The 14,917-nt window shown below is 39.6% G+C and overlaps 1 protein-coding gene across 1 annotated transcript in view; it reads right to left on the reverse strand.

Moving 5' to 3' along the window:
- The window catches only part of cdh13 (cadherin 13, H-cadherin (heart)), a 1,096,178-nt gene that overhangs the window by 1,000,879 nt on the left and 80,382 nt on the right, over positions 1–14,917 (reverse strand). The gene's annotated exons all lie outside the window — the stretch shown is intronic.

Here is a 14,917-nt window from a genome sequence, read left to right on the forward strand (position 1 = left end):
TCGATTATGTGTCTTCATCTAAAAATCTTAAACTTCTCTGATATTGATTGGAGTTCCATATTTTAAGAGAAGTGCCCAAGATAGCATCTAATTTTTTTTTAGGTCTGTGATGAGGTACGAGCGGATAAAATACAGCAAGTCCAGCAAGATCAAGCTGAGTCATATTTGATGTTTGTGGAGTGGATGACTTGCACCTTTCAAATTACTATTAATCTTGTACAATTGCAAAAGTGAATTTTCACTGAAATTCTAATTCTCAATATTGTAATGTACTGAATGTTTGAATCCATACTGAGTGGCACACATAAATTATGTTTGGAGGTAATAGATTTAATTTGAGATAGATGTGTCTGTCAACTGAGGTAATTAAAGGCATTGTTGATAAAACATTTAGCTTTTATTGTAATGTAACGTGGTTAGAATGTTTTACATTCCTCATTTATATTGGAACTCATTATGTGTGCTCATATGAAAAAAGCAGATTTATGAATAGTTTATAAAATCAGTTTGGAATAAATAAGAGACAAGCAATGACTGCGCAGTCACAGCACATAGTCTTGTCTCCTTATTCCTTGTTTAAATGAGTACCAAATGAAGCCCTTTCAACCCAGGTTTCCCATCAGAAAGCTGGTGGAAATAGCTGACATTGTCTTGAACATTCCTGTTTTCATCAGCTACCTTTTTGATCAGCTTTAGCCACAAGGGAAACAGAGAAGGAACTTAGCAGGAGTAAAAGAAGCTGCCGTGAATAGAATTCCTTTATGAACAAATTGGAGGAGTACTGTTGTCTCCTTAAAGAAAACTATGATTAAAAAATGAAGATTCTATGAAAGCCGATCGAATATATCAATGTCAGGATCTTCACTAAGTTTTGGAAATAAGAGATTTTAAAAAATATTTGTAAACATGCCATTTTAGAAAAATAAGCATCAAAAGAGGATTAGTTTAACCCTGCCCATTTGGTGGAAAACAGGTAGGTAGGCAATAAGTAAAAAGACCACATCCAGTTATTCCACACTGACCTTGTGTCTTAACATAGATTCAAACTGTTGTTTTGATTTCAATCCAGACTTTTACAGACAAATCAATCAAGGGGAAAAAAAAAATTAGGCACTGACCCAGGAGTGTTGGAATATTTTAGCAGCTGAAGAGAGGCCATAATATGTTAATTCTGAAGGGCAAGCATACCAGCAATATAGAAAAAGTTAGAGTGATAAGGACAGTGACAGGTTCCAAAGGATCAGTGAAATAAATGGCAAGCATTCTTAAGCTCTTCAAAGGGGAGGAAGTTACCTCTGGCTAATTATCAAAGCTTTTTATCTATTGTAGAACATTGAGCTACTGTATTGCCCAATTCAGATTCAAATTTTTCAATTGATAGGGCTATTTTTATTTTCCATCTAGTTCTTAAAAATAAATAAAATGGTTTCCTTTGCAGTTCTCAAAAAAAAACCATTTTCTTCGCAGATACTTCCCATATAAAGTGGCAAATTAACGAGCCATCAACTTTAATTCTTCACTAAATTAGTAATTTACTAATGGGAAGCACTTTGATTTCATTACACGTATCTCTATTTGCACAAACTCAGTATTTTAGGTTGAAGTTTATAACAACCATTACACATCATGTATGAAACTATTTTTTTAGCAGAATTTGGTCAGAGTTTTGTGAGGATGATGTTGGAAGAAGGCGGCTGGGCAAAGTGCTCAGTTCTCCTTCACCACCCCTCCCTAGAGGGGAAGTCAGCTGGAAGCAAATATGCCCTCAGTAAATCCACCTTGCAGCCTATTACACACTGCAGATGGGGGGGGGGGGTGGGCGATGTGGGTTTTTTTTATTAGATTCCCTACAGTGTGGAAATAGGCCCTATGGCCCAACAAGCCCGACCCTCCGAAGAGCAACCCACCCAGACCCATTTCCCTCTGATTAATGCACCTAGCACTATGGGCAATTTAGCATGGCCAATTCACCTGATCTGCACATCTTTGGATTGTGGGAGGAAACCAGAGCACCTGGAGGAAACCCATGCAGACATGGAGAGAATGTACAAACCCCACACAGACAGTCACCCAAGGCTGGAATCGAACCTGGGACCCTACTGCTGTGAGGCAGCAGTGCTAACCACTGAGCCACTACGCCACTCCAAATAAGCAAAGAGATCAGGGGGAGGGGGTTAGGTTCCTGATCATTATTTGTTCCCTACTTGCATGCTTTAACAGGACATCAATGTAAAATGATAGGTGTATAGTGGGTTAGAGCACTACTTCCACTCTTCACTTGGAAGAAAGTCCAGCCCTTGGGAGCTACCTTGATGGCCATTCCTCTGTCCCAGCAACTCCAAAGCTCAATAGTGGAATCAACTGGGGATTGCATGGTGAGGTGGGGTGAGGGGATGGTTGGGCTGTGTGGTCAGGGGAGGTGCTGAGTTGGGAGTGTGGGGAATGGGCCTAGGTTCTCTTCTGCAGATCACATTTGAAACAAGAGGTAGTGGTATCTTAGGTGTAGAGGTGATATTGTGATGCATGTTGCATACATTGCAAATAAAGTACTTCACTTTTGTTAATGTTAGGCTTTTAACACATCCTAGCCACTGTTGTATATAAAAGGGTCCATACCAAGGAATAGCATAAGAATCATCATGGTGATGTCATGTAGTCTTGTGGGCAAACAATTTGGCTCCCATATGCATGAGGCCTCACATTATTAAAGACTTTGAGGATGACTGAATGTCCATCATATCAATGTTACCTGCATCTGATTGCCAACAAACTAAAATATGAATTTCAGGAATTAAAAATGGCGGCAATTTGAATAGATCAGCCTTGCTGAGCTCTGCACCTCAGTGGAGCGGATCCATGACCTTGAGAAGCAGGTTCAGTCCCTGACTGAACAAGTTGATGACCTGGAAAATAGAAGTAGGAGGTCTTTGGCCTGGCAGAGGGAATAGAAGGTGTGCAGACAGCATGTTTTTTTGAAGACTGATTGCCACAATTTCTTGGCTGGGATGCCGAGGCAGACTGGGTGGAGGTTAACAGAGTTCACCGGGTTGCGGCACACAGATCTGGTCAGGGCCAGTGCCCATGCCCAGTTCTGATACGATTTCAATGCTATAGGGACAAGCAGAGAGTCTTGGAAACTTCTAGGAGGTTAGGGAAATATCTGCAGGCCCTGGCCCATCAGGGAACTATGATAATATTTTCCTAGGACTTTTCTGTAGTAGTGATCCATAAAAGGAAATCATTTGATGAGGTTAAGAGAAGGTTAAAGGACCTCGATATTGAATATTCGATGAGATACCTAGCAGTACTTCATATTACTGAGAAGGAGAATTTGCAGTTGTTTCATTCCTTGGAGCAAGTCAAAAAGTTCTTGGACACTTTAAAATAATGTAGATGTATTTATGGGCATGCACAATAGTGTCTGGGTTTTTTTTGTCTTGCTTTTATTACTTGTACTTTCACTCTTCTCCCAAAGAAGCTGTTGTTAATGTTTTAGGGAAGGGAATGGGACTCTTACTTACGATGCTAAAAAGATCAATGGGGTATTTTGGAGGTTTTACTCTGAACTTTACCAGTCTGAATGCTGTGAGGACAGGTGGAATAAGATGGAATCTTTTTTTAGAAATTTGTATCTTCCTGGTGTGTCTGCTCAACAGGCGTTTCTCCTTAGTGCTCCATTACCAGCCCAAGAATACAGGAGGTGGTGAGGCAACTTCAAAGTGGAAAGGCGCCCGGCCCTGATGGCTTGCCCAGTGAGTTTTATAAAGAATTTGTAAACATACTGTGAGGGCCGATGCTAGACATGTGTAACTATTCACATAGTGGAGATTGCCTCCTACCATCCTTGAGAGGGGCTAATATCTCTCTTATCCTCAAGAAAGGGAAGACCCCAGAAGACTGCTGCTTACAGATCCATCTTACTTTTAAACTCTGATTTTAAAATTTTATAAAGGGTTGCAGATCTTCTAATAATGTTAGGAGACTGCTTAACATGATTCAAGTGTGCCAGCAATGGTCAGTTCAAGGGTTGGTGGTTTTCTTGGACACGGAGAAGGCATTTGACTGGGTGGAATGGCTTATCTTTGTAACATCCTGGAGCGGTTTGGTCTGGGTGAAGTGTTTATCGGATGGATAGGGGTCCTTTACAGTGATCTTCTGGCGGCGGTTCTCACTAATGGTATATGGTCTGATAATTTGAACATTGGTAGGGGCAGTCGGCAAGGCTGTCCCCTCTCACCTTTGCTGTTCGCATTGGTGATTGAGCTGCTGGCAGAGGCCATTCGTGGGGATCCTAATAAATCTGCCCCAAAGATAGGGTCAAAGATACATAAGATCACAATATATGTGGATGATCTTTTCATTCTTCTTTCGAACCCAACAGTTTTGGTTTCCCAGTTGTACAATATAATCATTCATTTGGCTTTTTCTCAGGTTACAAAATCAATTTTTCAAAATCGGAAGCTGTGCCTATGGGGGATTTAAGGAGAACACCAGACATTGAAGGTGGGTTTACTTTAAGTGGGCACAGGAAGGCTTTCTTTAATTGAGCCTCCCTGTTACTCCTAGTTTTGTTCAGTTATTCAAGGCTAATTTTGTTCATTTGTTTAATAAGATTAAACAAGACCTTCTAAGATGGGGCAGCCCTTCCAATATCATGGCTGGGTCGAGTTGCTCTTATTAAAATGAATGTTCTTTCTCATTTATTATACCCTCTACAGATGCTTCTTTTGCTTTTTCCAAGACAATCATTTCAGAAATTAAATGGTTGGTTTAGTTCTTTTATTTGGCGCCATAAGTGCCCTCTAATGATGCTTACAAAATTGCAAATGCCCAGGGGTTGGGAAGAGTGGATCTCCCAGCTGTCAGAATATATCAATTGAGCCTCCTTCTATCTTTTGTCAGTGATTGGGCCTGTGAGGACTCAGAGTTGGTATGGCTGGAATTTGAGGCCTCCCAGGCAAAGTGTACTCTTGTAAATCTGTTGTTTCTGAACAAAATGAGGATAGTTGCAGAACATTGCCGCAATCCAATAATTATTAACACTGTCAAAGCTTGGAGGAGAATGAGACAGACGGAGGGTGATATGTCTCAAACATCTTTCCATCCTCCCATATGGAAAGATGCCAGGTTTCCAGCCAGGGACAATGGATCCCGAGTTTAAGTCCTGGGCAGACAAGGGAGTCTCTTGTTTGGGTGACCTGTTTGAAGATGAAACATTAATGTAATTTGATCAAATAACTCGTAAGTATGGATTATCGAGCAGGGACCTCTTCCATTTTTTTTCAGATCAGAGATTTTATCCGAAAAGCGACTACACTTCTGAGAGTGTGTTCTAGGTCTGATATGGAAATGCGGGTACTTCAGGCTAAGAGCACTCTTTCAGTGAGTACACTCTAACATTTGTTGGGGGGAGGTTCCTCGGATGACATCGGGTGATTATGGGAGGTCTGGGAGAGAGAGTTCGGGATGGAGATCACTCCAGAAACTTGGAAGGACATTTGTGAGAATGCCAGGGAGATTTTGATATGTAATATGACCATGCAGTTAAAGATTCTTCATCGGGCTCATCTGGCCCCAGATCGTTTTGTGAAATTTAAGTAGGGACATCTTCAACATGTCACAAATGTAAAATAAACATGGGTACCCTCACTCATTGTTTGTGATCCTGTCACAGGCTCTGTATGTATTGGAGCACTGTGGCAGGAGTAATAGAGAGGGTCTTGGGGACCGAAGTTGAGGTGGACCCTGTTTCTCTTCTCCCGGGTTTGCCAAATTTATCTCCCTTAGATATACATGGGAAAAAGCTTTTTAGCATCCTCACTTTTTGTGCGAGGAAGAACATTCTGATGGGTTGGGTGTCTGAGAACCCCTGGGTCCGTTGGGGTGGCATAAGTGTAATTATGGAACAAATTCCTTTAGACTTTCTTACAAACATGGTGCATCAGAAAACTAACAATTTTTGTAGGACATGGCAGCCCTTTTGAATTGTTTGGAAGCAGATCTGTCCACCATTTTAGTTAGGGCTTTTGTCTAGCCATGATAGTTTGGTTTAATAAGCCTCATGTCCTGAGAGGAAGAATTTCGAGCAAACATGGGCTTAATAATCGATGCTCTCAAAGTTTGAGAACTGAGGTCTTGTTACATGTATAAGGATGTGTAAGGAGTGTAGTTGTGAGTTCTTTTGTAGCGTAGTATAGTAGTTGGTTTATTGTTGTTTTTGTTATTATTATGTTATATTTTCATATTTGTATAATTTTATAAGTTTGTAAAGAAAAGATTTTTTCAACTAAAATATTTTTTAAAAAATATATAAATTTCACTACCAAATAAAACTAGTTAGACCAGGAAATGGTATTTCTCTGAAATGGCATCAAGCAGGCCCTGCAGTTTCCTCCATTTCAGAAGAGGATAATGACAGTAACCTGCATTAGGTGCAGTAACTCACAAGTGTAGGTGAGCTGGAGTGCTCAGACAACTGCCAACTCCACCGAACTGCCCTTGCCAGCCAGCATTTCTTATGAACCAAGTGTTGTTCAGCTCAATAGGCTTGTTAACTTCATTTATTTTATGTGCTCTCCCCTCTCCTCACTTTTGCAACACGCCCCACAGAGGCATGCAAAATCTCTAGTTTAATGTCTATTTCTTTGGTATTTGTGGTTAAAATTATGTTGACATTAACTGTGCACCTTATAAAATAAAAAGGCATTTTACTTTTCTGGAGAATTAATCTTAGGAACGTCTTCCCAGATTATACACCTGCATGAATTTACTGTTAATTATAATATGGTAGCTTTTATCTTCTACTGGTTGCAAGTACCAAAGAATTTCTTAATTGATCCAATTTTCACATGCTTTTAAAACAAATTAAACTGCTCCATTTAATTGTTATATTTCTCGAGCATGGAAGCAATCAGTCCAACTCAAGCTTATTGCCATGGGTGCCATTAGTCAGACTTGGTTTCTTGCCAAAATGCAAGCTGTTTGAGTTATCACTCTCTCCACAAAGTAACATGGATGCTTCCTTTCAAAACAAAGGAGGAGCCCACATGCAAATGAGAGGGAAGGGGTAAATTAAAATTCCATTCCTCCAATATGGAATTTGTCATTATGTTATAACTTTAAAGCAGTACTTGTGCAAGGAATCTTCTGCTTAACAATCATTCTGGCAATTGGCAGGAATTACATCACTGCAGACTTTTTTTTGACATGAACATGTTGTTCAGGTGCGGTTTCTCCTGTCTAACTTGACTCCTGATAATAGCTGAAGGTATGAATAGTAGTGCATCAGCCAAACCTCTCCCCACCCCGTTCCAAAGTGTTTGAAATTCAGTTCTGATTTGGAAAACACTGCAACAAGTTCATTTTACCATTATAAATATGTAAAATTGCTCTTCAATGCTGGAGCACCATAGGCCCTCATTACTGAATACCTGCAAGGTAACGTATAATCCTTATAATCACTGGTCCCATTTAGCGTAAGCTGAAATATACACCCAGAACAAGCAAACGTTTTACTGTTACAAGATGTGAGAATCTGAATAACATTCACATTTTGTTTCAGGACTGACAGGTGATTTGCAGCTTTTGAAGAGAATTCTTTGCAATATTTTCACTAATTCCCTGCAGAGATTGACCCAATTGTCTCCAATTATGCCAATTCTAGGAGAACTTCTCTCATCTTTTCACATTAAAATTTCCTGCAGCAGCAGCAGCAATTATTCTTGGAACCAATGAAAAGTGAACTCAACATAATCTTAATTCTTTTTCTCCTTGCTTTCTTCAGCAATTATTCAATAGCTGGTATTGACCTTTTCAAATCTGACATCAGTCTTGTTATACAAGGGTGTAAGGGTCTGAATGATGAGTAATGTGTTAAGCACTGCCCAATATGTTGTCATATGGAACTGGAAGGAGATAACAACTTCAGATGTGGAACAATAGGCCTCATATCAAATTTTCTATTACAGTTGCAACAATGTCTAGCATACCATTGTAACTTGCACCTAGATGTTGCTATGCAATAAACTATTCCCTTGTTAAAGATAAAAACTTCTTCACATTCGATCACCAGGTAGTGAGGATTTCATTTACCAGTCCTGGCAAAAAATTGGTCAACCTGGTGGACATTCATCTCCTCCGATATCCTTCAATGCTGTTTTGGTTTGGTTTCTTATAATTTGCCTTTGCTGGCATTTTATAATGACTCTACTTAGGATGTTCTGCCATTTATTCTGCAACTTTGTTGTCTGCGTAATTCTAATTGAAAAATGTTTCTCTGCCTGTTCATTGCTTCCACCCTAACAAGAGAAGCAACAGACACATCGAGGGATTTTGTCTTCTTTCATAATACATTGCGCTGTTTAGTGACAGAACATGTGGTGAAGTTTCCTTGTTGTTTACAAAATTCTGAAAATGTTTTCAAAGAGAAAAAATAATCACTTTCAGGGTGGGGTGGGGAGAGAGTCCTGGAAAACAACTGTTGTTTGAGACCTTAGTCATGGTCTACAAAATTAATAGAACAACAAAAATGAATGAATTGTTGCTGGATTTTTCTCATCCTAAAATTTTCAATCTGTCAGTAAACAATAGAGACTCACTTATAAAGCTAACTGTGGCAGATACACTTCTTGAAATATTGCAGAGGTTGAAAAATAGTTTGAATTTATTTATGCAAATATGCTGCAATATTTTTCATCAATACATGTCTGCAAGCAGGAGGAAATTTAATTACTTGAGTTGTTGTTCAAATTCTCTCAAATTAATCAACTTTTCTCCCTGCTTCCCAAAGTTCCCAGTGGCTTGAATTACTTTTTTCCCTCTGCTGTTTATTCTTTGCAATTCTTTGCCCACATTGTTATGATCCCTGTTGGTGGTAACACTGGACAAGTCAGATTCCAGAGTAAAACAGGGCTTGATGGATCATAAGTTTAATGTTTGCAGTTGGTTATTATGGTGGTTAATCATTGAAACATGTTCACAAGGCTGAAAAAGATTTAATAACAAAAGGAATACACATTTTTTCCACAATCGAACAATAAGCTATTTAGAAATATAGTTTAGAAAGTTCTCAACATAAACAGCATAACCAAGGTTTCAAGAGTTTCTCAGTAATATCTGCTATGGATACTCAAACCAGAAAGAAATATTGCTCCTATCTCAAGACTAATTTATTAATTAACTGACTTTTTCTGGTTCCATTTTCTTGGGTTGCAGGGACAGTTTTGTGACTTCTTTTGAGAGGTGCTAGCTGGATCCTCCTTTTAATTCTAACAACTTTAATACAAATTCTAACAGTTTGGACAATTCACAAACTCAACCCTTCTACAATAGTGAAGGCTCTTCAAAACTGAAAACTTAATTCTTCTGAAATGGAGGTCAACACTATTGTTTTCACTATCACAAACACAGAAATATAAACATACCATCAATTAATAGCAGATATTCTGCTAGGCACTTGATTGAATCAAATGTTTTCTGGCATGTCATAGACAGCCATGCAGCACAGAAGAAGATGTTTCACTTCAACCTGTCCATGCCAAACAGATATAACATTTGACCTAGTCCCATTTGCCAGCATTTGGCCCATATCCCTCTAGACCCTTCCTATTCACATACCCATCCAGATTGCCTTTTAAAATGTTGGAATTGTACCCACCTCTATCACCTCCTCTGGCAGCTCGTTCCATGCACACACCACTCTCTGCATGAAAATATTGTCCCATAGGTCCCTTTTAAATCTTTCCCCTCTCCCTTTCAACATATGCCTTCTCATTTTGGACACCCCCCCACCCGAGGGAAAAAGACCTCAGCTATCCACCTTATCCATGCCCCTCATGATTTTAAGAAAACTCTAACATCACCCCTCAGCCTTAGGTCACTGCTCCAAATGACTTCTTGATCTTTTTAAAAAAACCTTCACAGAACTAAAACCAAATCTCTCTGCCTCCATTTTAAAAATCCAAATTCCAATACAATAAATGTGTGATACACATTTATCGCAATATCTGTTCGTTCTTGTTGGGAATGCAGGCAATATAAAGGGATTCTGGAGAAGCTAACAGATCTATTGCAAATCTTTTTTTTAATACAGCAATAATGTACTAAAAAGCTCGAGGTTCAAGTAGATTAAAATCTTCCTATAATATTACTTGAACAGATTACACTTAATCACAGGCAAACCAACAGCAGCATACTTGAGTTATGGTGGTGATATATCATAATCATGTTTAGTAAGATGATGTATTTATTACTATTTAATGATAAAGCATCTCCTTACCTGTAGGCTGTAGGTGTAGCTAAAGGTTTTTAATTACAGCGATTCTGGTCAGGTGGATGGCTAGAGTAAAAGGGTTGGAAAAATAGCTGAAGTGGAAAAACACTTGTGATGTGAAAGAGAAGGGAAAAGGTTCTGAACTGAACTGGGTCGACTTGGTGGGTTGGATACTCTTCAAATAAGTGGCTAAGAAAGGTGCACAGAGCTGGTTAAACTCATCTTAAAAAATGGCAAGAGTGAAAGAAGACAGCATAGAATTGTTCCTGTCAGAATTTCAAAGATCATGGTGTGCTCCACTATCACTATGGATAGATGTACGCTCAGATTTTGCAGTCATAGTGATGCATAACTATCAACATTTATCTTCATTCCCCCACTGAAACGGACTAGCTTCATTAGGCTGCAAAGCTCAGAATAATGCGATAATCCTAAAGTTGCTGTTAGTGATAATTTGCTTCTCTGGGATGTGCACTGTTGAAGTTATTGCACCATGCCTCAGAGTGCAATCGATGGGCATTTTATGGATCGATCAGAGCTTTGACTTATGGGTCATCAATCTTGTTATTAAAAACCTTTGAAAAAGCCTGACTTTATTGAAAGAATTTGAAGTCCTGCATTTACTTCATAATTACTGTTTTAAATCACACTAACCCAGAGCAACTAATTTTACAGTGGTAGTATGTAAAACTGCTCCATTATAATTTAAAGAGAGTTTGTTTTAATTTTTTATCTTAACTTAATGCTATTCATTTATTTTATTATCTGAATACTTTAAAGTATTGGATATTATCAAGTGCTTTTAACTTCCTGATTTGCTGTATACGAATTTTTCAGTGCGATTTGGTGCTTATCTGCTTGCTGCCATCACTGCTGCTGTACATCACAAGATCCCTTTGACTTGATACCAAATGAACAAATAAATTGCTGTCAGGAAAGAGGGAAAAAAACACCACAGGAGATCATTCGACCTCAAGGTCATTGGCAAATGTCCTTGCTTTGTTATTGACTACAAATCCAAAGCATTATGAAACCTAAATAAATAATGTCCAGCATGGATAGATCTAGATTCAATTTGCAGTGAATACATTCTTTCTTCAGGCACTGGAGAAACTATTAATTCAAATCATTTCAAAAGAAAGTAAACAGACATTGTTAATTGGACATTTCAGTCAATCAGGAGCTTTCAAAATAAACAATGACAGTAAAGAGTAGCATCTTGGAAAAGGAACATGATTTGAGGGAGTTATATTTAATATAGGTATCAACAGTCATGGGAAAGGCATTATTTACTTGGTCAGGTACACATGGATTCCAAGTGGAAAATATTAACACGAATGAGGTTTTGTGGGAAGAATATCTTTTGAATTCCTATGTACTGCATTCAGTAAGCAGCTTACATCAGACAGAAATGGCAACAGGGATGGCACAGTGCTGCCTCACAATGCCAGGGGCCCAGGTTCGATTCCAGCCTCGGTGACCTCTGTGTGGAGTTTGCACATTCTCCCTGTGTCTGTGTGGGTTTCCTCCAGGTCCTCTGGTTTCCTCCCACAGTCCAAAGGTGTGCAGGTCAGGTGAATTAGCCATGCTAAATTGCCCATCGTGTTAGGTGCATTAGTGAGAGGGAAATGTGTCTGGGTGGGTTACTCATTGGTGTGGATCCTGTTTCCACACTGTAGGGAAATCTAATCTAACAGAAGCTGACAGTGGAAAATGTAACACTCCAGTATAGGTCAAACGTAGTTTCTTTTTAGCTAATCAGACAGTAGGCATAAATGGGTCTTTTTCAGGTGGAGAAGATGTAACAAATCGTGTGCCACAATTATCGGTGCTGAGATGTCAACTGTTTGCAATTTATATAACTGACTTGAACAAAGGGATGGGAGGAATAGTTGCCAAATTTGCAGATCATACAAAGATTGAAATGAAGTGTGCATAAATATGAAGAGGGTTTAAAGAACCTCCTAAAAGTTATTAGAATGGAGTAAACAATGTGAGAAAATGTGAATGTTTCCATTTTGGCAGAAAGAATAAGAAAACCACATCTAAATAGTGAGAGATGGTAGAACTTGGAGTTGCAGAGGTAACTGTGTCCTCCAGCATGATTCACACAAGGTTAGTATGCAGGGACAGCAAGTAATTGGGAAGGCTAATACAATGTTTTCATCTATCATGAGGGGAATTGAATCCAAATGCATTGCTTCAGTTGTAGAGGGCATTGGATAAGACCACATTTGGAGTACTGTGCACAGTACTAGTCACAGCAGTCATTCATGTTTTAAACTATATTCACATTTCTGTCCAATGTTTTGATTTGGAGGAAACTCTAAATGCTTGATTGTCTATTATCTGGTCATAGCTTTGCTCATGAGAAATAACTATTCTGAGCTCAGTCACATCAGGAGCCATTTCACTGATCTCAGCTGTCACATTTCAGAATGATATCATTCAACTGGGGAGGAGTAAAATAAATCTTAACATTTAAAGATTCTTTACTTGAAGTAACATTGAAAGAGTCAGATTTTGGTTTGAACTGCAGCACTGAAGGAAGGCATGACTGATAAATGCCAAAAAAAAGATCAACTCAAACTCTGAAGTCCCAAATCCTCTGAAAGTGACAAAATATAAAACCTCTATTCTGTAAAAATGCTTTTCAAAGCAACAAATCATTTTGACATCCCATTGAAATGCTTTTACATTATGTAATAGGGGAAGAGTCATGGTTTAACACCATTTACAAACATAAAGCTGGGATTATTGCCAACGTTTAACATGACAGTAAATCTGTGCAGTGCAAGAAAGCAATGAGAATCATGGCAATGCGTTCATCACAAAAGACAGTGTTCATAGAAACTTTATAAGCACATCATTTATTTATCATACTTTTCAGGAGCAAAAGTAGCACTTCTCTGTCAAAGCTGCCAACTGCCACAAATATCTATGTTTGGGAAGTTTCTCTGAGCTGATGGCACATTCTATCATAGCTTCACCAGGAGTAAGACCTGCTGTGTCAAAATTAGCTTCATGGAGGAAGTCAGGCTTCCTTCCTGTAAAGTTTAAATCAGAGACTTTATAGATTTAAACTCGTTTATAGATTTACTGCAGTTAGTGGTAAAGAAGCCAGTGCAATATTGGATCATACACATCCCTTGTGGAGCCTCGGGGAGCTCCTGCTTCTCTTGATTCCAAGAAGGAATGTCTTTTCTCATCTTAACTGGTCTCTGTAGCTTTCTGCCAGCTTTAGTTGGCTGGTTAGTTTAGCTTTTATGAATAGTTGGAGGAACATATTGTTTGTTTCAATTAGCCAATGTTTGGAACATACAATCTACATAGCATAGGGCAGCATGGTGGCTCAGTGATTAGCATTGCTCCTTCACAGTGACAGGAACCCAGGTTCAATTCAAGCCACTGGCAACTGTGTGTGGAGTTTGCAAGGTCTCCCTTTGTCTGTGTGAATTTCCTCCAGGTGCTCTGGTTTCCTCCCACAGTCCAAAGATGTGTCGGTTAGGTAGATTGGCCATGCTAAGTTGCCTGTAATGTCCAGCGACTCATAGGTTGGATGGGCTAGCCATGGGAAATGCACAGTTACAGGGATAGGTGAGGGAGTGAGACTGGATGGGATGCTATTCAGAGGGTCAGTGTGGACTCGGTGGACCGAATGGCCTGCTTCCACACTGATTCTATGATTCTAGCTGACATTTCACCTATGAAATGCATATATGCTGCTCCCTTTCCTCAACATGCTGGTCAAGAAACCCAGTAATGATTTCTCCACTGCTGTCTACTGCAGACCTATGTTGTCAATGTACTCATTGGAGCTCATATGGCCTCATTCTTAGATTAGATTACTTACAGTGTGGAAACAGGCCCTTCGGCCCAACAAGTCCACACCGCCCCGCCAATGCGCAACCCACCCATACCCCTACATTAACCCTTACCTAACACTACAGGCAATTTAGCATGGCCAATTCACCTGGCCTGCACATCTTTGGACTGTGGGAGGAAACCGGAGCACCCGGAGGAAACCCACGCAGACACGGGGAGAACGTGCAAACTCCACACAGTCAGTCGCCTGAGGCGGGAATTGAACCCGGGTCTCTAGCGCTGTGAGGCAGCAGTGCTAACCACTGTGCCACCGTGCCGCCCAAAACATTGTATGATTGATCTTATCAACAGTCTTGTAAATAGCAGCCTAGTTATTTGTACATCTTGCAGAAATAAAGCACAAAGTTATCTTAAAGGACAATAGCTATCCCGGTCAGAGCATTATCCATTGCCTATTTAGCAAATGGGGCAGTGGTGACTGTTTTTCTAGCACACCTCAAATTACAGAGGAAACAAGACCAATGAAGAAAATCATGGGCTTTGGTGCTTCTCCTTCTGGGTCCCTTATTCCCACAGCATCTCCTCACCTCCCCTCACATCCTCTTCCCAAACCCTTTAGAATTGGGAGCAGAGATCAAAATATCCTCTTCACCCCAAACTTCCCTAAGGATGCTTTCAGGAGATTTTCTTCAGAGCTACTTTTTCCAATCTCAGCAAGTCATTTACTCAGAGGTGCAGTCCAGAAACTCTTCATTAGAACTGATAGTAGCTTGGATAGGTTAGGGAGAGTGGGATGGTGAAGAGGTAAACAGATAGCATGTT

This window comes from Chiloscyllium plagiosum, unplaced genomic scaffold (assembly GCF_037043375.1).
Source record: "Chiloscyllium plagiosum isolate Xiang-an unplaced genomic scaffold, Cpla_swu_hap1 HiC_scaffold_17, whole genome shotgun sequence".
NCBI classification, from domain to species: Eukaryota; Metazoa; Chordata; class Chondrichthyes; order Orectolobiformes; family Hemiscylliidae; genus Chiloscyllium; species Chiloscyllium plagiosum.